The sequence below is a fragment of the Macrotis lagotis genome, chromosome 7 (genome assembly GCF_037893015.1).
Source record: "Macrotis lagotis isolate mMagLag1 chromosome 7, bilby.v1.9.chrom.fasta, whole genome shotgun sequence".
NCBI lineage: Eukaryota > Metazoa > Chordata > Mammalia > Peramelemorphia > Peramelidae > Macrotis > Macrotis lagotis.
In genome coordinates this window covers 153,780,976-153,808,032 of record NC_133664.1, presented here as the reverse complement: position 1 = coordinate 153,808,032, position 27,057 = coordinate 153,780,976, and the positions used below count along the sequence as shown (strand labels likewise).

General features: G+C 36.4%; 1 protein-coding gene across 6 annotated transcripts in view; it reads right to left on the bottom strand.

The window, feature by feature from the left end:
• ATXN7L1 (ataxin 7 like 1) overlaps positions 1-27,057 on the bottom strand; it is a 267,712-nt gene that overhangs the window by 123,724 nt on the left and 116,931 nt on the right. The window contains exon 1 of one of the 6 annotated variants that reach the window (XM_074193951.1): positions 24,799-27,057. This exon is cut by the window's right edge and continues 27,647 nt beyond it. The exons of 4 other annotated variants lie outside the window; for them this stretch is intronic. The gene's annotated coding sequence lies outside the window, so the exon portion shown is untranslated. The remainder of the gene's footprint in view (positions 1-24,798) is intronic. One more of the 6 variants, XM_074193953.1, reaches the window with a different exon arrangement.

Sequence of the window (27,057 nt, the reverse complement as noted above, 5' to 3'; positions counted from 1 at the left end):
GAGAAAGAAAAGAGTATTAATGAAGCTTTCAAAGTAATGCTCAGGAGAGAACAGAAGATTCAAAGGGAGACACAGACAAGCAGGGTAGCTTTGAAATTAATGCGTTGATTTTATTATTTTCTTTTTAAAAATGAGATAAACTGGAAGTTATAGAATCATTCATGACTTCATATCCAATCTTTTCTGTTTTTTGTTTATGAAAGTGTTCATGTTTATTGTTTATCAAGTTCAGAATAAAAACATTATGTATATATGTATACACACATATAAAGAATCCCATGAATTACTTGAAGCATCAGCCTCTTCTTCTCTTTCAAGTAGTCATCCAACTTTTCTTTGGGTTTTGTCAATGACAGGCACTCACTACTTCCCCCAGACAATCCATTTCATTTCTGGACAAATCTGACTATTATTAGGAAGTCACACATAAATATACACATGCATATGTTACAAGTACATATATACATCTGTATCTGCTTGGTCATAATTAGGTCCCCAACCTTCCCAACAGAATGAAGGAGCTAGTTTTCCTCATTTCTTTCCTGAGGCCAGATTAGTAATTATAATTATCCAGTGTTTAGTTTTAATTTTATTTTCTTTTTCATTATTGTAGTCATTATCTATTTCTTTTAAATTGTTAGCTTTGTTCTATATCAGTGCATACAAGTCTTTCTTAAAAATTTCTCATTATAACAACCTTTTTTTTTTTTTTTAGGTTTTTTGCAAGGCAATGGGGTTAAGTGGCTTGCCCAAGGCCACATAGCTAGGTAATTATTAAGTGTCTGAGATCAAATTTGAACTCATGTACTCCTGACAACAGAGCTGGTGCTCTATTCACTGTGCCACTTAGCCACCCCTATAACAACCTTTCAAATAAATCCAGACACTGGAATTCTAGGAAGAGGCAGTGAGAAAGAAACATGAGCAAATAAACATTAAGTGCTTTCTATGTGCAAGCACTGGGAAGACAAAAGAAAAATAAGACTATCTGCCCTCAATGAGCTCTCAATCTAATAGGAGGCAACACACACACACACACACACACACACACACACACACACACACACACACACGACCCTAGGCAGATGTAAGCCAGGACCTGATGGAGCTGCCGTTGGCAAGAGGCATATACTTGATAGTTTACTTTTTTGTTTTGTTATGTTTTTTGCAAGGCAATGGGGTTAAGTGACTTGCCCAAAGTCACACAGAAGGTAATTATCAAGTGCCTGAGGCTGGATTTTAATTCAGGTCCTCCTGACTCCAGAGTCAGTGGTCTATCCACTGTGTCACCTGGCTGCCCCTGATAGTTACTTTTTAAATGAATTATTTTTGCTAATGAGGTGTTAAGTTTAGTTATGTTTAAACTACTGAAGAGTCCAAGAACTGTCAAAGCCCTCTGGATTTTATTTCCTTGGCATAAAGTTCTGGCTACACTCCTAATTATGGCATTGTATATTTAAGATGTTTATACCATAGTCAAACCAATATGGTTCTAATGTTCATCTTGAATGTCTGAAATGTACCCTACCTTACTTGTCTTTTAGAATCCCTAACTTCCTTCAAGGATCAACTCAAATCTGACCTTCTATATGAAATATTTCCATGTAATCAAAGTTGTTAGTGTCTTCATACCCCAAAATTATATCTATTTTTTATTTATCTCTATATAGGAATTGTTCTCTCTACCCTTTAGACAACAGGCAGCTCAAGGGCAGGGTCTACTTCATTTCTGTGTTTTTATCTGCAGAACCCTCATATATGGTAGGCACTTAAATGCTTATTGATTGATCTTGCTATTTCCCATGGTTCCTCGGAGAGAACTTTTCATGAAGTAGGTACTTGATATTTATCTTTTATTTCCAAAGAAGACATGACATCAGGGAGATGATGCCAATGACATGTACATGTATTGGATTTGAGTGAGGGGGGTGCTAAGTCACTAGTCTAACTTTCTCCTATGAAGCCATCTGGGTCCAGTTACCAGATATGAGTCAGGATGATTGAAAATGGTTCTGGTTGCAAGGCAGTCAGGATTAAGTGACTTGCTCAAGATCACACATCTAGTGAGTGTCAAGTATCTGAGGCAAGATTTGAACTGAGGTCCTCCTGACTTCAGAGCCAGTGCTCTAACTAATGAGCCATCTTACTGAATGAATGAAAGGTGCTTAGAAATATCAGGAAGCTGATATTCTAGGGCGGTTCTTTATTATCATCTTTATGTTAATGATTCTTTTGTCAGCCTCCTGAAGTCTAGATCCTCTTCTCAGAATAATTTTTTTTAAAATAATTGGTATGGTGGTAAGGACACAAGTCAAGAAGCAAAAATTACCGTAAGGGTGAGAGATTTTATATGATGGGAAGTGACCACTGTAGTTTTGGGGTGTGTGTGTGTGTGTGTGTGTGTGTGTGTGTGTGTGTGTTTGTGTGTGTGTGATATAATTAAATGCAATCTTTTTTTTTTTTTTGCAAGGCAAATGGGGTTAAGTGGCTTGCCCAAGGCCACAACAGCTAGGTAATTATTAAGTGTCAGATTTGAACTCAGGTACTCCTGACACCAGGGTCAGTGCTCTATCCACTGTGCCACCTAGCCGCCCCTATGGATGATATAATTAAAACCTTTATGAGGGAGATGTTTCTAATAATGCCATTCAGTCTTCTGTAGTTGAGGAAAGAACAAGCAGCGCATAATCAGCCTGGGGCTGCTGCCTGTTCTAGTACTCTCAGTGTGAAGTCTTGGGACTTCATTTCTACATTTAGAGGGCAAATCCTCACCCAGTAGACCTAAGTAACTCTATGGAAAAACTAGGATGTCAGCATAATAGTAATGTTCAGTTCTGTTCATAGCTTTTCATCCAGAATTGAGATATGTAACTTTTTTTGATGTTTTTTAAACATCCTCTGGAACTGGAGTTTCATTCAATAAGTACATTTTTTTTTATCATATGTAAGATAATTTTCTCTTCCTTTTCTATAAGTAATTCTGGTTCAAAATCTAACTTATGCTTCCTCTAGAGTTTCCTCTTCCCATTTCCAAGTTGATGGTTCACAACTGTAACTAAGTACTGAGAGAAAACAGAAATGCCACTGGGGAAAGGGAGCCTTTTTAGGGGACAGCAAGGCCTCCCAAACTCAAGCTCATACTTTTGCTAGCCAATGGGGCATGAATATGTTTGCTTTTCTAGTCTGAGACAAATGAGTACTGTCAGACCAGGTCTGTATACCTTTATACCAAATTTGCCTAATCAATTAACATAAAAAGCAATGGTAAATTCTTTTTATTAACATTGAAGATGTGGGTAGCATGTGATGGAGAGACATGTGAAGACTAGCAAAAGTGAGGATGAAGGGAAATATAATTTTTCCTAAAGGGCTTAAAAGAAATATTAGAACCGGCTTAGGCTATTCCTGACACATGGTATAATGGATAGAATGCTGGACTTGAAGTCAGGGATGCCTGGGTCCAAATTCTAACTCTGATAATTACTTAGTTGTATTACCATAGGCAATTCTGAACCTTTTTACTCAGTAAAAGAGAGAAAATAATACCAGCAGAACTCATCTCACAGGTTTTAGAGATTACAGAGCTGGAAGAGTCCAACCTCTTGATTTCAGAGATGAAGAAACTAAAACTTATGGAAAAAGAGTAACTTAGTCAAGGTCACAAACGTAGTAAAACATCAGAAGTCAAATAAGATAAGCACAATCCTTGACCCAGAGCTAGTGCTTAAAAAATGTTCATCCTTTCTTCTTCTCTAAGTAGGATTTGAAACCAAGTCGTATCACCTGGTGCTTCTTCCATTAAAATAAGCAGTATTCAAATTGCTTTGTAAACCTAAATGCCAGCTATGGTAATTATTTACATCATATTACTTATTTACGTATACAATTACATATATGATCAATTATCCAGTACAATAATTATTATCTTACATTTGTGTAATACTTGATCCATACATCAAACCCATGAAATGGACAGGACAGGTGCTATTATCTCCATTTTACAGATGAAGAAATAAGTGTGGAGATGTTAAGAGATTTGTCCAATATCAATATGAGAAGCTGGAGCTTTTGATTCACAGTGCAGTGCTCTGCCAATCACACCATACTGTAAGTGCTAATCCAGAATGCCCCAAAGCTTCCTTTCAGAATCGACCAGTAGTTATCAACTCTCACTAAATCTGTCTGTAAACTTATGGGAAATAGATCTTTCTGCATCAGTAACAATGAAATTAGCTCTTATATCTGTGGAAATTGTGCTCTAGACTCTAGCAGTCCTTTACATCAATCTAGTATCAATCATTGGCAAGGAGTGGGAAAATAAACTCCTCTTTATTAAACTCTTGTTTTGCACAAAGCAAAAACAGGACTGATTGCTCTTTTGTAGAAATGACCAATTTGCCAAAACAAAACAAATAAAAACACTTACATTAAACAAACAAAGAAATAACAGGAAATCTGTGGTTTCAAATTCAAATAGAAAGGGGGGAGGGGCACTACTCTACATAAGGATTCCTTTATGTGGAATACTGATTTAGAAAACCACACATTAATATTATCTGAGTTCTATTGTATTCTCATTTATTTTGCTAAGTATTTCCCAATTACATTTTAATTTGGCTGGGGGAAGGGGATGTAATGGGAAATACTGAAGTTTGATACCTCTGCTCTAAAACATTTAGAAACAACTTAAGTCATGTTTATACTCAGAGTGAAGCTTGGAATAACTGACAAGGAAAAAGCAATCTATCAGGAAGAGGTTCATTCTCTCTCTACATATAATGTATAACTTCGCTATATATATAAATCAATACATTGAACAATGGCAATGCTGATAAATAGGTAAACATCACATTTGATTACTAACTCTATTACTCTTTTGAGAACACATTTACAGGTTATCTTATATTAGTAAAAACAATCTGCTAGATAATGGGGTTGTCTACACTTGGCTCTACAGAGGTAAATTTAAGCCCCCTGGGTATCATCTTGGGTCTGACAAGATTCTGAATTTCTTTGTCTGTTTTTTGCTTCTTATTCTTTCAATTCAAGTGAAGATAATAATTAACATTTATATAGAAATTTCTATGTATTTATGTATCTATATCTATTACTAGAAGGGCAAATAAATACAAAAACAGTCAATTTTTATTTGGATTAGATCTGATTTCTTTCTTTTTTTTTAATTTTGCAAGGCAATGGGGTTAAGTGACTTGCTCAAGGTAGCACAGCTAAGTAAGTATTAAGTGTCTGAGGCCAGATTTGAACTCAAGTTATCCTGACTACAGGGCCCATGCTGTATCCATTGGTCCATCTAGATGGCCCAGGATCTGTGATTTCAATAATGTAGGGAACTCCTGGAAGGAATTTCTTCTACCAATGCACATAGTTATCATCTTGATAATGTATTGTCCTAAAAACAGATTCTTTACATTTTGTGTTCAAAGGACCCTTCCTAGGAATAATATTTTTAAATATATTAAATATAAAGAATTATAAAAGAAACCATTTATACTGAAATAATTATCAGTTTATCTATCTTTAAGTTCATAGTTGCCTGAGACTTGCCCAGGGCTATACAGGCAGACTGTATAGGCCCCAATTGACCTTGAGTTTGGCTATTTATATACTATGACACATGACCTTCTCAGCATTTACATAGGGATTTAATATTTGCAAAATTATCCATCCATCTGTCCATCCATCCATCTATTCATTTTCACATAACAAAGACAGGACTTGAACCCCCAAATCCAGGTCTTGAACCCTCAAATATGTCAAAGACAGGACTTGAACTCCCAAATCCAGAATTCTATTCATTTTACTAACTTTCCTGTCTATGGCTCTTGAATACCAGTCTTTCATAGATCATACAACCAACCATAACTTCATGTTTTAATAACTTCATCTAGTCAGATTAATTTTTTTTTGAACAGGAGCCTCATTTCAGACCAAATAAATCTCCATGCTATCATTCCTGCAAATTACAAAAATGGCTGAGATATAGAGTAATAATTGGCAGGCCTTTTCTCCTTGGCCTATACAAATTCATCTAGGTTTGGGGTCAGTTTCATAAAATGTGCCTGGGTCAAGTGGCATGAAAGGCACTCTCAGCTCAAATTCAGTTGGGGGGTCTCAGGAGAAACCTTGGATCTGGCAGACACAGTGTCATGGGGAAGAGGTCTGTAATATGTCCCATGGTAGGGAAAAAGAAACCCTAGACCATTAGACTCTATTGACAGAGACTTTGGGACACAATTAAACTGCAGTTGGGGAGGCTTTTCTTTGACTGGAAATGATCAGAGGAGCTCACTCCTGGGGAGTTGGGGAAGCAGGGGAGGCAGCAGTTTCCTGATTATTCTTGCCAATTAGGTGTTAAGGCCAATCATTTGAATTTGCTATCATTTTGCTTTATATACTAGTACCTTGGGGCAAAGACCTGTTCACCCACTCCTTGTTATAGCTCTGATCTCGGGAAGCAAAACTCACTTTCTTCAGGAAATCTTGTGAGATCAACACCACTACCTTCTGATTATTATATTTATTTATTTATTTATTTTTAGGTTTTTGCAAGGCAAATGGGGTAAAGTGGCTTGCCCAAGGCCACACAGCTAGGTAATTATTAAGTGTCTGAGACTGGATTTGAACCCAGGTACTCCTGACTCCAGGGCCAGTGCTCTATCCACTGTGCCACCTAGCTGCCCCCCTTCTGATTATTCTTTAACTTTATGTATTCTCACAGACAATTTGCTTACACAATATTAATTTGTACTTAATTTCTAAGTTATTTTGTGAAGGTTTCACGTGTTTCACATGTATCTCTCTAGGCAGGGGCACATCTTCCAATTTTTGTTTCTATTTTCCCACAGAATCTAACTCATAGGGTCTTATAAAATCATAGATAGATTGAGGGCTTAAATATTATCTAATCCAAACTCCTCATTTTATTGGAAAAGAAAAAGTCATAAAATAAAGACTTTACATCTGAAAGAGACCATAACATTTTATAAATAAGGAAACTTTTTGCTACAGAATAGGAAACTGAGGTCAAGAGAGCTGAAGTGATTTGCTCTAGGTCATAGAACTGAGACCAGAATTTAAGGTACGTGACACCTGCTCCTCTGATTATATATATATATATACACACACACACACATATATGTATATGTATATATATATATACATACATATATATATAGATAGATAGATACAGTATATATAAATTGCTCTTATCAACAGTTAACTTAGTACCAGCTTTGACTAAAATCCATTAACACATAAACCATTCCATAATACATTTATTGAAAGGGCAACCACAACTTTCTAAGTCAGTGCAAGCCTGAAGGCCCTTGGTCACAGATATCAACACTGCTGCCTACTAAGACTTGTTCTGGACAGATTAATTTAGATAGTACTCAAGGGGAAAGGGCTATATGCTTTACATCTTTGCATCCATAGCTCCTAAGCATGGGATCTTGCACAAAATAATTGCTTAATACATATTTGCTGAACTGAAATGAATTTTGTATTTATGACCTGTAGAAATAATGATGAAATTAAATAAGCATTTAAATACTTTTTTTTGGACACAGTTGTTTTGTTTTTATAAACAGGTTTTGGATAGGGTAAATTGTAGGGAAGAATGAATCAGAATGAAGAGACTAGAGTTCTAGTCTTGGCTGTCTTACAAACTAACTATGTGATGAAGTAAGTGATTTTACTTCTCTTGACTGATTTCTTCATATGAAAAATGAAGGTTTTTAACACTTTCTCATGTTCTTTTCAGTTTGGACAGTTGGAGATCCTATCATCTGAGAATCCTGCAATACTTTGCAAATATCCTTATGGGACACCAGTACTGTAAAGATAGACATGAAAACAAGGTTGAATAAATCCAACTTATTAGCAATATAAAGTTGTGGGATGAGCAGTTTCTGGAGTCAGGAGGCCTGGGTTCAAATCCTTGTTTTGTTTACATCTGTGTTGTCTTGGGCAAATCACTTTATATAGAAGAGTGGAAAGACAAGATTCAAAATCAGGGGAACTGGATGTGAATCTTAGCTCTATCACCTTGGGACAATTGTACAACCTCTCTAGAATTTAATTTCCTTATTTGTAAACAAAGGGGTTAGATTAGAGGACCTGTCAGGTTCTATATGATCCTATGATTCTGGCATTTAAAACTTAAATTAACAAGGGTGGGGTCACTTAATGTATTTGGACCTCAGTTTCTTTGTCTGCAAAATGAAGTGGATTGGATTCAATGATGCTCTGATGATCACACATTAAAGTTAAATTCATGGATGATACCCATATTAAAATTATTTTGATTGATATTATTTTCTAATAATATGAATGTGGCATAATCAAACACTATAATAAAATTTCAAATCCTGCTGTAATATAATTGCTCACATATAACATTGTTTTTATAGAACTAACTAGAATAGTTTCAGTTAATATTGTATTTTTGTAGAATCAATCAAGGGCATCAGCCTGGGAATGCCTGGATGCTATCTGAGTAATGGCCCAACTCCATAGCCTTTATTCAATAATGAATAAGAAAGATGCACCTCACTCAAGCTAATGTTTTCAACAGAATTATCCTAAAGATGGATATGTTGGCCCTTTACACATCCTGTCTCTACTTTATTTTTTAAAGTTTATTATTAGAGGAATGAAATGTTTCAGGGCACTGCAACTCATGAGAAGAGCAAAACAACTCTCTCCGCCAGGAGCAAACACTGTCTCCTCTGTTTTCCCACAGCTGGGCCCAACACTGGAGAGGAGAAAGAACCATCAGGTGGTTTCTGAAAAGGTTGGGTATGCCAGCAGGGCAAACTATTAAAAAGGGCAAATTTCTCTTCCAGAACAGCAAGAGAAATATGGACGAGAGAAATGTGGAGAAGAAGAGACATAAGTGAGAGTGGGAATTGGTCAGAAATTTGATGTAGGATGAAGCTGAAAGAAATACACATGTAGCTCATTCTTGATTTTTTGTATTAGTGGAAAGGAGTAACAAGGATTATGTAAAAATATACTTATTATGTTTTTCTTTGGAATTCATATTACTTTTCCATATTACATTCTTTCTAATGATTTCTGATTTAGGTGACAATTTAAAATTAATTTGCATTCACTATTATCATTAGCATAATGATGGGACTTTCTTGTTAGAATGATGATATATTATGTGGTATGGATTTAGGATTTTCCCAGGCTAATCTAGAAAGGATCATTTCGTTTACCTGAATTTTAGAGCAGATGAGAAAAAAGTGACATACTTATTGTTTTCAAATAAAAATGAGAAAGAAGATAGATGTTAAAGCAAAAAGATGTTAGATTTCTCATCTCCCTACTTAAAGTCTTTATTTTAAAGTTGCACAAGGGATAAGAGTTGTCATACACACAGAGATTTCATGTTAAGGGAAGTTGTGAAATCTCAACCTGGAAATCTAGAAAGAGCTGAGATAATGAAAGCCTGGACAAGATAACTTGGAATCATAAGATTTTTTTGAACTTGAAATCCCTTCTCTTTATATTGTAGAAAGCTGTGCCTCATGAACACATTTCACAGTGGGAGAACTGTACTACTGACTCATTTTTTTCCTATCCTAACTACAGTCTAGAATGGTACCATGTAGCAGAATGGCACTTTGGACTAATTTAGTCTGTATACAAGTTGGAAAAAAGAGTTGGAAGTTGAAACCTCTATTTTGAAGCCAAAGTTCCCCATTCTTTTAGTATAATAGTTATATTTTAAACCATATATTCTTTTGGCAATTTTGATCAAAGAAGTTTTCTATTTAAGATTGCTACTAGATTATTTTCCTACAATAATATTTATCATGTCACTTTTCTGATCATCAACCTTCAATGGTTCCCCACTTCTTAAAAAACAGTCCAAATTCCTCAGCAATTTAACTAGCTTATACTTTAGTTCCACTGTCCCCAGAGGGATCAAAGAAAATGATGGGGGGGGGGGGGAATACTAAGTCTCACAAGCCTTGGCCTGGGATCCTGAATTATCTTAGAACCCCAGTTCTAAGAGACTAGTTTCCACTCTATTTCTACCACTAGAGAAAGATGAAAAGGTTGTATGCTTTTTGAGATTTTGAGGAAGGGTTTGTTCAAGATTCCCTCATCCCCCATTTACCAGTCCATAGAGTTCATTATTTTCTTCAAGTATGAAGCTAGTCCTTGAACAAAGGCAATACTGATTATCAGTGAATTAGGGACATAGTCCAAAGATCTTGAAAAAAATCTTTAAGTTATAAAAGATATTCATTGTTTTTCTCTTTCTCAATATTTACTCACCCTTGCAATCTGGCTTTCAACTCCAACACTTTACTAAATCTGCTCCCTCCAAGACCTCTTATAATCTCTTAATAACTCAGAATTGCTCTCTTCTCCTTTTACTTTGTTCTAGCATTTTGACCTTTCTCTTTCTGGATCTCTTCTCTCTTTGATTTCCTTGATACTGCTCTCTTCTGGTCCTCATCTGTACTCCTTGGTTTAGTCTTATCCTGGTCCTTCTTCCTCCTCCCATTGTGTGTGTGTATATATATGTGTGTGTTTACCCCTTGAGGCTGTTCTTAGTTTAATCCTTTCCCCTTGTAGTTCTCATTCACTGCCATGGTGTCAGTTATCACTTCCATGAAGATGACTCACAAATTCATCTTTCTATGTCATTAATCTTCCTTCAACACTACAGTCCTACATATCCAACTGCCTGTAGGACATTCACAAGAAGTTCAAACATGCCCAAAAATGAACTCATTAACTTTGGCTAATCCAACTTCCCCCATTTCTGGTAATGATATCACTATCTTTCTACTCATCCAGGCTTGAAGCCTCAAGTTTAAGATCATGAAGTTATAGATTTAGAACTGGTAGGGACCTTAAAAGTCATACGATTCAACTAATTAGAACTAATACTATCTGACCTGCCTACCTCACAGGATGGTGGTAAAGTTCCATGCCTTAGATGATTCCCAAGTTAAAATTTATGAACATATATATATATATATATATATATATATATATATATATATATATATATTATAAATAAAGTTACAGTCAATTCACAATTTCTGATGGGTTGCTTATACAGCTCAGTGATTGAAGACTGGAAGGTCTCAGAGGGTATTTAATACACTTTTTTTCTTGGATGCCAGAAACATTAAAGAACTTGCCCATTCATTAAAGGATTTATCCATTAAATTCCTTAGGATTAGGAAGCAAGAGAGCTGGGAATGGACCTCAAGCTTCTCTCACTGTTAGTTGTCTTCTTTCCAATGCATCCAGTATGTGGATAATTGAGCTTTTTATCTTTTTCCAGTTTGCCCTTTGTTCATTAGTAGTACCTCCACCAGATGGTGGGCAGAGGAAATGAGAGAGTGAAACCTAAAGCTAGTTATTTTTGCTTCTTGTTAGCAGCAACTCTCATCACAAGGGGCCAATAAGGGAGAGGATGTTAACATAACTTGTTATTGTGAGACTTTTTTTGGGATTATCAGTTGGTTTCAGCTATTAATATTAATTCTGTCCATTCTTGTAAGGGAGAACCAAGAACTGACTCAACTACCAGAGGATATGCTATGTGATGTATGATATATTATGTTGTATGGGACTTTCCAAGGCCTTCTGACAGATCTGAGATTCTATCAGTTTAAAAATATGACTCCAATAGAATTTCTGTCAAGTTAACTTGGTATCCTGGAGTGGAAAGAATACTGACTTTGAGTCAGAAGATCTGGTTTTGAATCCCAGCTTTTTCAAACTCTGTGTGACTTTGATCAAACCACTTATTATCTCTTAGCTACAGCTTCCTCATCTGTAAAATGAAGGGACTGAACCAGGTGACCTATAGGATCCCTTTCAGTTTGAAATCCATGCTAATTGGAAAGAAGAAAATGATACTCAGGCAAGAATGCTGCTTTATCCTTGTATCATTTCAAGTAATTTCCCTGCAAACCTCATGAGGACAGTGATCATATTTTGGTTATTTCCTCCTTTTAAAAATGCAGTTTGTGTGAAGTTTGAAATTCCAAAAACAGTGTAAAAAAGGGCAATAATCTCTTATATTGGCTATTTATTTTAAGGGGAAGGGGAAATGGAAGGGCAGATAGTCTGGGGAAGGACCTAAGGGCAGAGAGAAGGGAGGAAAGTTAGGTGGTTCCAGGTCCAGGCCTTGGAAACAGCTTAGATCTCTAAAAGGGGGCAGAGAAGGTAAAGGCAACTGCCTACATAGTTAGGCAGTTTTGATGAACCAGCCCTGACAGGTCTAGGAGATAGAGACTAAGAGCTGGTTTAGAGAAAGTGAAATTTTATTGAGGGGATATATGCCTTAAAGGAGGGGAAGTATAGGATGATGAATCCAAGTCAGGTCTTCTGCAGTTCAGGGTGAAATTGGGTGCTTCTTATATTTTGTATAACTAGCCACAAGGCTACTTGAAGCCCTTTAATATTTTAACTAGCATAGTGTTGGGCACATGGGATAATCTTGAAAAATATCTGCATTTTTTTCCTTTCTCTTATCTCCAGTGCTTAGTATAGCCCCTGACACATTGTTCTTGAGTCTTTTTAGTTGTGTCCAAATCTTTGGGACTTGATCAGGGATTTTCTTGGCAAAAATATTGCAATGTTTTGCCATTCCTTCTTCACCTCTTTCACAGATGAGGAAACTGAGGTAAACTGGGTGATGTGATTTGCTCAGGGTCACACAGGTAGTGAGAATCTGAGACTAGATATGAACTTAGAAGACTCTTCTGACTTCTGACTAAGCACTCTATCCACTGTACTACCTGGTAGGTTGGTATATACTAAACAGTAAATAAAATACATGTGGACTGTCAGACCTGAGCACTAAGTAGTGGTAAAGGCTGCAAATGCTCCCAAGCTAGGATTGCCAGCACAGCCCTGAGGTGCTGATCTACACCAGAGTTATGAAACTTGGGCTCCAACTGCTGAGAGTAGAGCCCAAACAAGATTAGAATGCAATGGGAAAATTTTAACAAAATAAAATAAAAATTTAATTTCATAGTTAAGTTTGATATGATTTTTTAAGTCAATATGTGACCATTTCCACTTGGATTTCACATTTCTTGTACACACCTTAGTAATATTTGTCCTTCATTCTCAAAGACAATTATGACATCAGGGAGGTGATGCCATGACAAGCACATGAATTAGATTTGAGTGGGGGGGGGCTGTGCTAAGTCACCAACCAACCTTACTTTCTCCTCCAGAGACATTTGGGTCTGGTCTATATGAATCAGAATGACTGGAGATGGCCCTAGATGGGAAGAAATAAGGGTTAAGTGACTTGCCTAGAGTCATATTGCTAGTAAGAATCAAGTGAGGTGGAATTTGAACTCCTATCTTCCTGACTCCAAGGCCAGTGCTTTATCCATTGCACCACCTAGCTGCACACTTTAAAAGGGAAGGGAAGGGAAGGGGGAAAGAAGGGAAGAGTATTGCATCCCTTTCTATCTCAATTCATTGGAATCTTTATTAGAAGTCAAGGATGCCTCAGAAATGTGGAATAAGTTAGCCAATTAGCAGTTGTAGCTGGATGAATGAATATATGGTGCATGAGGAATAATTTCAAGTGCAATTTCAAATTTAAATTAGAAAAATACTGAGTAACTTCAATATTGAGGTTACTGAATACTGAGTAACAACTTGCTTATCCTAAGCACAATTGTAAAGCCAGTGAAAGAAACTTGTTGCATTCATTTGTCTGTCTCTACTACACCTTCCTGACCTCTCTCCCTTCTTCTTCTTCTTCCCAAGAGGCTCCTAAAGTATTATATTCTTAACCCTCATATAATATCTATTCTTGAGAAAAGATCAAAAACTCATTCACCAATAGTGTGAATGACTGAGCATTAATCATCTCAGTGGATTTGCTCATAAAAGTGACTAGAGCAAGGTTTCTCAAAACCTGTCTTGTATCATGGACCCCTTTGACCATCTTTGGAAACCTATAAACCTCTTCCCAGATTGTTTTCAAATGTCTAAATAAAACACATAAGATTACAAAGAAAATTAAATTATATTAAAGTAGTTGTTATTTTAAAACAACAAAAGCCAAACAACCCTTTTGCCCCCAAGTTTATGAAATTCTGGATGAGACCTTTTGGATTAGAGCCTTATAAATAAAGAACAAAAGTTCTACTGGTTGAATTGAGGCATAAATAGCTGGTGAGGAAGGGGCAGATCTTTTCAGAGGGTTAATAGAGATTGGCAGTTATTCCTACAGTGGAATCCATTTTTCCACGCTGTCTCTGGTGGTTCAGAAGAAATCGTGAAGGTGAGATTATGGTATTTGTGGTAGGGAATAGTATGTTGTGGGGAGATGCTTAAAAGGATATACAAATAAATTTTGTCAGTGGCCAATCCTTAAGCAGTTTCTTATTCTCCACCTTGGGGTCAACAGCCCTCTTTCATGTCCCAGGCAAGAGTCTGAAGAGGAGTTTCCTTTTCCAATCAACCACCCCCCAATTTCATTTGAATCTCAAATTCTCTAATTAGAAGACCCTCAAGTTACTTTCTATTTCACAACTATGCACAGGTGGCACTTTTCTTTAGAAAATAACTGGGGTCTTGTAAAGTAATGTGTAAATTAAAACCTGCATTGAAGCCTTCTGTAAAGAATTCATTTTAAGGCAATCATCCTCTAACTCATCTGTTGTGTTACGTTTGCATTTTTAAAGACTTGATTTTCTTAAAGCACACCTGGAGTAGTCAGTTTATTATGGTCACTGCAAGGTTTAGGGGAAATGGAGTAAATAGGCAATTCTCTGTTCAACAACTAATTGGTAAAATGTGTTCTTTGGGGAGAGATAGAAACAGATGTGTTTCTTTTCAGTAGCTTCCAATATAATTAGCTTTCCTAAGTAACATTCCCATTTAGTGTCATTTCATGCTCCCAGGTCCATGATTGTATAAAGAGACTGGAGATAGGGATAGGGTTATATTTGTGATTTCATTGCTGTAGAGACTTCCTAGATGATGCAACTTCACTTCTATCAATGCAGATCAACAACGAGGAAATTCAATATTATTTGATTATACTAGAATAGGTACCATATTTCCCCATGTATAAGACATACCCTTTCTCAAAAAATTTAGGGTCTAAAAACTGGGAGAATCTTATACAATGGTTGTAGCTATTTTTTTTACTTGCATTTCCTGCTTTTTTGTTTGTTGTCTTGGTGCTTATTGTTTTGCATTTGCTATCAATATATTAGGTTATGTTTTGCCCAGAAATGGCTCAGAAAAGATTTTTGTTCCGTGCTGAATTGAAGTTCAAAGTGATGCAGTTTGCAAAAGTGAATGGAAATCCTGTTGCTGGACAGGATTGTTTGGTCCTCCTCCAACTGAGAAAACAATCTGAGACTGGCTATAGGAAGAAGAAACCCTTCTGGAAAAAACCCTGGCAGAAGAAGGCCATGAGAGCCAAGTCAGCCAAATGGTCTGAGTTAGAAAGGGTATTGAAGAAATGGATTGAAGAGCAAAGGATCATTGGAATTCCTGTGTCCACAAATATGGTTCAGCAGGAATCCAGAAGAATTGCGAATGAGAAAGAAGTGACTGATCTTCAGGTTCATGAAATTGAATGGACTAAACATGTGTCCATGCACCAGACTTGCCCAGGGAGCACTTGTGGTCAACCACAGACCAGAGCACAGGCAGGAGAGCAGTCAGATCTTTCCTAAGACAGTGATTTATCATCAAATCACAGATGAGGACAAAGATAAAGGATGGGGGTTTTGTCAGTGATGATGAGTTGTATGAATTTTATGATGAATAAAACATAAGTTCAATAACTTTATGTGGTAATTTATTTTTTCAAATTTTAGGCCCCCAAATTAAGGTATGTCTTATACATGGGGAAATTTCATATTATCATAGATGACCCTTCCCAAAAAGAGATCTTGATCTAGAAAAAACAACTACAAGGAATCTAAACTTTTAATCATATAGCCCAAATAGCATCAATTCAAGTTATAGAACTTGAAAGCTTGGATGTTGCCTTTTATCTTAATTTATTCCTAGGGTCAAATAAAAAAAACTTTTTTCAGGAGGAGTTCCCATCAATACTAGTATTTGCTTTTTCATTTTGAAAAAGTTTTGGAATCTATGTACTTAAAAGTACTAGGTACTTATGGGGACTGCCCCGTTCCCCAAACAGTAATATCGAAATGGTTACTAAAAAGTGAAGCTAGGGTACACATACAGTGAATTGAAATAGGAGTCACATGGGAAAGAAATAGTGGCTTTCCTAGGATTTTAAAAATCTGAGAATCATAGATAAAGAATTGGAAGGGACTTCAGAAGCTCTATTAAGTCTAATCATCTCAATTTAGAAATGAGAAAACTGGAGGTGTAAATAAATTAAATGACTTATCCAGAGTCATATAGCTAGTAAGAGTCTGAGGCAGGTTTTGAACTCAGATATCCCAGACTCAAAATCCAACATAGGTAGAATGCTGTTTATAAAGCTAAGTGAGCTCCAGTTTTCTAAGGAAAGGAAAAGCAGCACAAAAAGACAGTTATTGATAAAGAAATTGCTGAAATCAAAGAGAGGTTTGAGAGAAATTGAGCTTTCAGCACATATTATCACCAGTGTTAATTGACGCGCTGGTAAATAAAGGAAACAATAATTCCTGGCCCAGAAGTCTTCCAGTTGGGTGTAAAGAAATTAAGCATTGGACTTGAAATAAATCCACTCTATTCTGTCTTTCCATTCTACTTCCATTCAGTTTTCCCTGGGAATCTGTCCATGCAGTAGAACTTCATATGTGGCTGCAATCTGCAGGCTCCTGGGACACAGCAGGAAGAATTAGGCGGTGGCCCTGTTAGATGGGAATGGGACCCATGATCATAAGTTTGGCAGGCATATTACATTTTTTCCCTGCACTCAATAGAGCTGGAAACTGTTTGCAAGGCTGAGTTCATGTTGCCAAATCAATGATGGTAAATGATTCCCAATGATGTTTTTGCAATACTCCAGAGTGTCTCCAACTATCATGAGGGATATTACAAAATTCTCCAAACAAAGTTAATTTTAATTCATATGAATTTAAATGATAAATAGAACCCAATGGCTTTTTTTTAAATTCTCAGCCTTTTTGAAACATTTCATATTGTGCAATCCTTATAGGATTAAATAGTTGGAAGAGACTTTAGTGGTCAGTCATCTTGTCTAAACTTCTTATTTTCTAGATTTGAAACTGAGGCAGGGAAAAGTGGAATGACCTGCTCAGAGTCACACAGATCATATGTAGGAGAGCAAGGATTTGAAGGCAGGTCTGTTGACCTAAACACAAGCATTTGCCTGCTTGAATTTTTCCTTGTGTAGCTTTCATGACACTATAGGGGTACTTTGCATAAAGTTGTCCCAGTCAAGACTGTTATTTCTGGGGGCGGCTAGGTGGTATAGTGGTTAGAACACCAGTCCTGGAGTCAGGAGAATGTGAGTTCAAATCTGGCCTCAGAAACTTAATAATTACCTAGCTGTGTGACCTTGGGCAAGTCACTTAACCCCACTGCCTTGCAAAAATAAAAACAAAACAAAAAAAGACTGCTATTTCTGATTAATAGGTTATAACCCAAACTCCATACCTTAAGCATTTAGAAATTTTGTTCTAACACTACAGTTAGTACAACTACCAGTCAGCAGTTGAGTTCTCCCCATTCTGTTATATTCTCTCCTTGGATCCTTTGGACACTTCAGCCAAATATCTTCCTAGTCATCCTACTCCTAGCTCCACTTTGTCTCCTATGTTCTCAAAGTCCTTCCTTCTACCTACCACGCAGGTCATTCTGCCCAGGGCTACCTCAGCTACTCTGCACAGTATTATCTCTTATGGATGAGTACCTAAGCACTCCTCTCCACTTCCTTAGGGATAACCATTGTCCTCTATCTAGATGCTTGCCATCCTTCCAAAACAATGTATCTCCTATTTATTATATTGTTCTATGGTAACTATTCCCTTCCCCACATAGTTTCACCTAAAACCACATTTTTGTGGAACCTATAAACAAAGTTGGGTTGGACAAATATGCAGTATTATTTTCATTCTCTTCCAATGGCTTTGGTTGCTCCTCTGTTACTTTTCACTGGCCTTTTCCCATCCTGTAGGTTAATACGGATTAGCAGTTGCTCCATACTCATACTCTTGTAGAATTGTCTCTAAACTCCCAACTCCCAAATCGATATTTCTAGCTATGACTTCTCAACTTTGTCCTTTCATTTCAACTATCTACTGGTGGGTAGCCTCTTTGGGATGTTTCATTGTCACATTAAAAAGTAAATTGATCCCACTCTCCACCTTACCCCTAAAAGTGTTCCTCCTGACTTTCCCCTTTAAAATGGTGGCATCAGAATCCTTGGTGAGAAAATCTGGAGTCAGTTTTGATTTTTCACTCACCTTCATATCTTAGTATCCAGTCTATCAACCAAGTCCTGTAGTTTGTTCCTGCAAAATGTGTTTTGAATTTGCCCCTTCTTCTCTATTCCTAGCATTCTAATTTATGTCTTGTTCATCACTTGATTCTTGTATTACTGTGACCGCTTCTTAGGTAATCTCCCTGACTTCAATTTCTCCAGTGCAGGAATCTTAATATCATTTTTATTATGCCATTCCCATGCTGAAGAATCTGTAATGAGTTCGTATTGTTCATAGTATCAGAAGCAGTTGATAAAGTATTTAGAGAGCTAGTCTCAAAGCCAATAGTCCTGCCTCTGACACACTGGCAGTGTGATCCTGAGAAAATCATTGAACTTTATAGTGTTTTGAAAGTTCACTAAAATTGGAAGTTTTAGAAAGTTGCAGAAAACATGCTGACCTCTTTTGGTACTGAGTTTCTTCAAATTTAAGATTATCACTTTTATTAGTGAAATTCCAGTCTATTCCCCATTTCTCATGATCTAGTTCTGGTTCTTTCTAAAAATTGAATGTTTTTCCTCTTCTGTAACATGAACTCTACAGTCAGACTGGTCTCTTCACTATCTACTCTTGGAAACTATTTTCATTCTTTTCTCTTACCAAAGTCGCTGTTACATAGACTGTTGTAATAGCTTTTTAATTAGTTTCACTGCATCTGGCTCTCCCTCTCCAATCCAGCTTCTTCAGAGCTGCCAAATCGATAGTCCTGAAATACAGGTCTGATAATTTCACTCTCCCCTTCTCAAGAAGTACCAGTGGCTATTACCTCTAGGAGAAAATATAAACCACTCTGATTGGCATGGCAAGCCCTTCCCAGTCTTTTCACAATGATTGATTTGCCCATTACTTCCTCTCAAACATTATGTTCTAGTTCTCTCTCTACATAACATTCCATCTCCTGACTCCATACTTTTGTATAGGTCTCCACCCCACCCCCTGCCTTGCTTGAATGCTCTCCTTAATCATCCATCAACTCTTGGCTTTGAAGGCATAGTTTAGGCACTCACTACCTTCTTCAAGAAGGTTTTCCTGATTCCAATCCCTGTCAGTGCCTCTGCCCAAATAATTTAGATTTTATTTGGTTTACAGCTTGTATTAATTGTCAGGGAACCCACTGTATCCCTCAATAAAATGGCACAGACTACTTTACTTTTGTATTTATAGTTTTACCTTAAAATATCTAGTTAGTGTTAGACAAATAAACAGTAGGTGCTTTCAAAATGCTTGGTTGATTGTCCTCTAATCTTGAAGTGCTCCTTTCTCCTTTATTTCCCCCTTGCAAATTCTATTCATATCTAGGATCAGTTCAAGTCTCACTTCCTTCATTTATCATTCTCTACTTGCCCAAGCCTCTACTCAGAGCAAGACCTTTGTATTCTGAACCTGGAGTCTTGGAACTTGTTTTTATGAAAATATTTTGATAACTATTTGAATACAATTGATTTCCTTTGTAATCCTGTGTATTTTATTTTATCCATTTAAAAACATTCTGAGAAGAAGGAACATGGGCTTACCAGACTCCAAAAAGGGTCCAGGGCACAAAAAAGGATAAGAAGCCTTTCTCTGGTCCAACCTAAAGAAGAATCTCTTCTAAATCATACCTGACAAGTGACCATAAAACCCTCTTGCTTTCTGGGTAATTCATTCCACTTTTGGACAGCTCTCATTGTAAGGCTATGTTTCTTTACATTGCCTCTATCATTTCTACTGCCCTGTGGGGCCAAGGGGAACAAGACTAATCCTTCTGCCATATTATAGTCCTTTAGAGATTTGAAAATGGTTAGTCTGTATCCCCTAAATCTTCTCCAAACTAAATATTTCTACTTCCTTCAACCAATTCTATCATGGCATAAAGAGGGAGGCTTTTCACCATCCTCCTTGATCTTCTCCAGACCTTTACCAGCTTATCAAAGTCTTTCTTAAAATTCAGGAGCTTGGAACCCTATGAGATTCCAATGTTCCAGATGTGATCTGACTAGGGCAGGGCAAACTGAAAGAATCATCCCTAGTGCTGGAGTTAGGAAGACTTGAGTTCAAAACTAGCTCTGTGACTGTGAATAAGTCACTTAATCCTGTTTGCCTCAGTTTGTTCATCTGCAAAATGAGCTGGAGAAGGAAATGACAAACCACTCCAGTATCTTTGCCAAGAAAACCCAAAATGAGGGCAGTTACATGGTGTAGTGGATAGTGCACTGGCCTTGGAGTAAGGTGAACCTGAGTTCAAATCTGGCCTTGGGCAAGTCACTTAACCCCATTGTCTTACAAAAATAAAAAAAAAACCTAAAATGAGGTCACAAGGTTGTCCTCAACTGAAAAACAATGGAAAGTACTAGACCTAGTTAATGCACCCTAAGAATACACTCATCTTTAGCTGAACTTCTATCATTTCATTGTGGGGAGGAATCATGTCTACCTGATGTTTCTGTTTTGTCCCTCCCAAGTGTCCAGGAAGTCAATTCAACAGGGTAAGTGTTGGAGAAGTAGTGAATGCTGATGGATTTTTACTTAGTGATTTTGAATGAAACTTAATGGAACTTAAACAGCAAAAATTCTCCCAATTTCTAAATGGCAGGAAAGTTTATCCTGGAAGGAAAGATCTCTGTCTGCTTGATTTGGCTTTTAAAATATCTACTACAGAACTGTGGCCAAACAAGTCCATGTTAGATTCCAGACAATCTTTAATTATATTCTGGTTTAAATTTCATGATAAAAATTGAGTCCACTAGTAAAAAAGGAGGGATTTTTTTTTCTTGGAAAGAGAAGTGCCTAATATGGAACACAAATCTTTGCACATAGAAGCAATGCCATAAATGTGTAATGATTTGCTATAAAATGGAAAATGGAAAATGGATCCTGAGCCAACTGAACTGCTTAGTGGACACAGATCTTATATACCCCATGTTCCTCAAAGGTTTTCAACTTTTCTTGTGCTCACAGAGAAGGAATGATTGAAATCTACCTGCTTTAAAGTGAGCATCCTTTTAGTTTCATAGTTTTTTCCCTAAAAGATAGTTTTTTGGGTTTCCATGGTGATTTTAGGAGAGTTTCTTTAAATTTCATAGGTCCTTCCAGGTCAAGAGCAGCTATTTTCCACAAGTAGATTCTCGAGGATGCCTCAGGAAGAGCTCCAAAGTCAAAAGATGTAATATTTTTATTTTGCATAAACTGAATCCCTTTTAACTCTAGAAAGATCTTGCCTAAGTTATCTCTCACAAAGTCCCTTAGAGACTTTGGATACTATTTACTTCTCTGGGGTTCCAGTAACAGGTATTTAAAGCATTGAAATGTTCTTTACAACTTTGGTTTATTTGAACCCAAGGCTACACAACTCTTCTGTTTAGGGATTAGTCATTTAAGGGGAGGAGTAGGCTCAAGATGAATTTTGTCTGTTCATGTTATCCCCTAAGTACTATATTTTCCACTTCTTTGATGATGCGGAGATATCCATTCCTCCATTCATTTCCAAGTAGTTCAATCTGGCTGATACCCAAACAGGAGTCATCTGAGTCTAGAAAATTCAATGGACAGGGCCAACTCTGGTGTCACTTTCTCCTTAAAGACTTTTCTGATCCCCTCAACTGAAAGAGATCAAAGGTTCATAAGATCTTAGAGAGGTAGTTCAAATTCTTCATTTTTAAAAGAGGAAACTGAGGCTGTTTGTTTAAAAATTTTTTTTAACACTGTTGGGCTCTTTTTTGACCTTATCATATTTTACCATGATATAATATCATGAGACTGTAAACTCCTTGAGAGCAAGCATTATTATTTTTCCTGTTTATATCCCCAGGGTCTCCTAAGGAGTTTTGTAAATGAGTTGATTAAGAATTTTTGTTAAATTGAATGTCAGAGAAGGATAAACTTTATACACACACACACACACACACACACACACACACACACACACACACACACACACACATATATATATATATATATATATATATATATATATATATATATACACAAAACACCCCCCCAATACAACATGTATATATTTAGAGGAAGAAACCTCTAAATTAGATCCTCTAGTTTAAATGCTTTGTTCCCATAGATGTGGAGAATGAGGTCTAGAAAGATTAGGTGATATGCCTATGTTCATATGGTCAGTTAGGGGCTGAAACAGAACTGGAATTCCAGTTCACAGTAAGAGATGAAAAGCAATTAGCCTCTAAATCAGAAAGAATTCAGGGAATACAACAACTTGGCCCAGAAAAATTTTAGAATATCAATTGCTCAGTACCTGCTGGTATAACCATATGCCCAGCCAAATCAATTTATGGACCCACTCAGATGACCCCATGAGAATAAACAGGGAGAAAACAAGTGGATAAGAATGGGAGAAGGGGAAGGAAACTAACTGAAAAGTAACAGATCTTTCCTATCCTCAACCCCTATATATATGTGTAACCTTATTATTACTGGAACACAGGGAGTTAAAAATGAAGCAGCTCTCAAAACCAAAACCTAATTATCCATGGCAATTTATTAAATGACTAAGGTTCTGGGCCCTATTAAAATAAATGTTTGGTATATTTTCTTCTCCTCTTACACTTCTTCACTTGTCAGCACCTCCTGGCAGCAGTTGGAACAACCATACTGATTTTGCTGTATGTGCAAATCATTTTGATTTACCAAAAGAAAGAAAGAATAGATTAAAATATCAGAAAAGTGATTAAACAAGCATGTCAATTAAAGCACAGGCACTACTAAAAGGCAGAGAAGGGATTGATTTAAGGTTAACTTTTAGTTCTTGTCCTTTTCCCCCTCTCTATATATTGATCAAATGAGAAAATATATGTAAAGTATTTTGTAAACCTTTAAAGGGTCAGACAATCTTCAGATAATAGGATTATTTCACTCTCTTGGCATCCTCTCCATCTCCCTTTTTTCCTTTTTCAAAAGTCTCTTCTTTCTTAGCTTCCAAAATCTTCCATTTCTCTGGTTTTCTTCCTATTTCTCTGGGTACCTGACTTTAGGAATATATATGACAATTCTTTTCTTTTTCCTCTGATCATCTCCCTCTGCACTCATCTCTTCCAGATGTTTTCAACTATTTCCAATACAAAGTCTTCTAAAATCTGTATCTCTAAGTGTAGCTTCTCAATACAGCAGTAATCCCCTTTCTCCAGTTACCTGCAACTCATTGAATTGCCCTTCTTTTCCCTTCCCTTCCTTACATACCTGATTCCCTTGCCCAATTTCTCCATTTCATAGAATCATAGAAACTTAAACTGGAAGGGACCTTAGAGAGATCATTTTAACTTGGCACCACCATTTATTCTTCCCTTTCCCCAGGCTTAAAATTTAGGAGTCTTTTTTCATTTTCCATATCTAGTTACATAGTAAAATTAAATCTTTTTTCACAAGTGTCTTAGGAATCTATTGCACACTTATCACTGTCAGATTAATTTTCTTAAAAAAAAAATCAAGACCAAACCACATACCCCACTACTTTCATCATTAATTTATCAGTCAATTTACTAAGCGTGCCTACTGTATGCCTATCACTGGGCAAGACCTAAGGGAGGTAAATACAAAGACTTCCCTCTCTTTCTGAAGAACCAATCATGGTCCCTATGGCTTACTTAAATTTCTTAGCAGGATATTCAAAGAATATCTTCATCATCTGCTCCCACCTTAACTAATCCATCTGGCTACTGCTCCATCACCTGAAACCTCTATTCTGGTCAGTATGGCTTACGTGCTAAAAACCCTCTTATATATCACATGTAACCTTACCTCTGTGCTTAAACTCTTCTTCCCAATTTGAAGTGTTAGATTCATTCCTCTTCACTAATCCATATTCTATGATACCTTCAAAGCATACTTACTAACTGCCTCTTCCATGGAGACTTCTGAGAATAATTTTAGCCCAAAATGATTTTTCATTTTCTTTAGAATGAAACATCAAATGTATAATGAAAAGTCATTATGCAGTTTATATAAAATGAAAAATCATGAAATTTTATATATATATCTACACATACAAATACAAACTTACATACATATCTTTGTGTATAATTGTATATATATATATATTGTATAGAATGTATATCACTCTTGAATTGTTCTCTGTTTTTCATATTTATCTCTCTAACTACATCATCAACTCCTTAAGGTTGTTACCCATATCTTCTACGTTTTAAAAATATCCCCCATATGACAGTTATTATATTTTCTGAATTCCAAATTTAAACATATGGTAGGAAAACAGATCCCATCCCTCCGACTTTGTGAATTGGACAGAGAATATAAAAATGAGACTATTCTGAAACATATATGGTACCCCTAGTATATCCTTGTTGAAGGAATGAATATATTGGGTAAGTTAGCTACTCACCTTGTACTCTAACTGATGGAACTGATCCTTAAACTTCCAAGATATGCATTTAGTCTTGGTCCACTCTTGGGGATTTCCTCATTTCCCTCCTTATTTTGCTGTCATCTTTTGGAAAATGATACTTTGCTGGCTCTGTTTTCAGTGAATAGCAACAACATGGATCTTTTTTGCAAGTTATATTTATAAACTATATTACAGGTTGCTTTCCTTATTTTCCCCTGGATTAAACACTAGTTCATCAAGTATTTCTTTATGATCTTTTCCAACCTTAATTTTTATTCCATTTCCTTATCTGTCCTCTATAACTCCATTCCAGTTGCTTCTAAAACTGAAATTTCCCATTAGGCAAAGTAGTTCAGGGCAGGGTGGATGTGTAATTAAAGAGGGCCACAGCTGCCTACCTGGAGTTCCCTTACTCTAGAATGGAGGGAATTTGATTAATCCTTTCCACAGGCACCATTTTTCATTTCATGATTGAATCTTCTGTCATAGCTTTTAATACATTTCCCAATTTATCCATATCAGTCTTCTAATTCTTGTCATACAGGTTATGAACTGTCTCTTTCTCAGTTTAAAATAATCTGAAAATTCAATTAATTTACCACTACCATTACCCCCATCCATGAGAGAGAGATATCAACTGTCATAAATTCATTCAACATGATCACAGAAAGTTATTTGCTCCCCCTTAAAAAATATCTACATACCCCCCCCCACAACTGTATTAATCTGTGTACCAGTTTAGCCAGAAGTAGTTGTCATTGTGGGAACTTCCTTCTCTCTAGAAGTATTCCCTCTAGACATAATGGAGCAAGTCTCTTTTGTTCCTTCCAGTCTGACCTCATCATCAAGGCTGGAATTCTATTTCTGGAAAGTAGGTGACTATTCTGACAGAAAAGGATTAGCTTTGAAGTTTTGGCTCCTTGCCTAAGGTCCACAGTAACATCTAATTCATTACATTCTCATTTCCCTATGTAAATGTCATCTGGAATCAGAGCAAGTGACTTTCTATGGAGCATAGTTTTTCCTTAGCTTAGATAATTTCAATCCAGTCCTGACAGAATATTTAAGGATATTGGGAGTCAATAAGAAAAACTTTTATATACAACATAAGGCAGCTGTGTGGTACCCTGAAAGTAGTGCTGGGTTCAAGTCCCAACTCTGCTAATTACTGTAATCATAGACAATTCACTTAACCTCTCTGAGCCTTGGTATTTTCATTTGTAACTTGAGTGGATTGGAGTAGATGACCTTTAAATATCTTTTTCTGCTGTGATCATGAACCTGCTATCTGTGATGTTCTCCTTGTAGAGTATGTTCATCCCTTGTTTCCTTGAAGTTTATATACAGTTTTTACCGAAATATCAAGTCTCATTTCAGTTTTCCTATTCAGCAGCTAGATGGACATTCTTCCACTGGACAGAGATGTAATTTGGCCCAAATTTTGCTAGGTGTGTTGATTACAGCAGACTCCCATTGGCTGTTCATTGCTCTACAAGTGGCTTATTAAGTGGGTAGTAATCTGATTCTCTTAATTCACTTATAGTTTTAAAAAGATCAAAAGTCAAGAAATCAGTCTTGAGTAAAGCATTCAGCCTGCTCTTCCATCTGTACAGTTTCTCATAATTTTTACAAATACCACTACCCCAGTTCTAAGACAAGGTCAGACACTTATAAAATTAACCAGTGCATTTTTAATCTTGATAAGGAATGCAAAAGAAGACTAGGACCTAAGTCCTGGCTCCAAAAGATTACACATGGAACAGTCATATTTTGGCTTGCAATACCCAAATAAGATTTTCCTTTACTTTGTTACAAAGCTCATAAATAGAAAATCAGTTGAAAGACCTTTCTTTACTTTGTTATAAAGCTAGTAAATAGAAAATCAATTTGAAGATGTAGATCCAAGGGAGAAAAAAGTCACTATTTATATTTAAATATTTTCATGATATGACGTATAGTAATGAGCTGTACCTTTTGGACAAGAATTTTCATGCTCTAAATAGTAGAGTAAATGTGTGGGCTTGAGAGAGAATATACAGCTGGCTCAGTTTCATAAGTATAAGCAAATCAAGCTGTTAATTTTATTTCATCATGAATGAAATTTAGAGATTATTTCAAAAATTATGCTTTTGGTGTGAGCTGTATACAATCTAATTAGTAAAATGCACTACCTCTTCATTAAATGTCATGAAAAATGTATATATATGTTATATATTTTTAATTTTCTTTCTTGTATACATATAGTCTACTTACTGA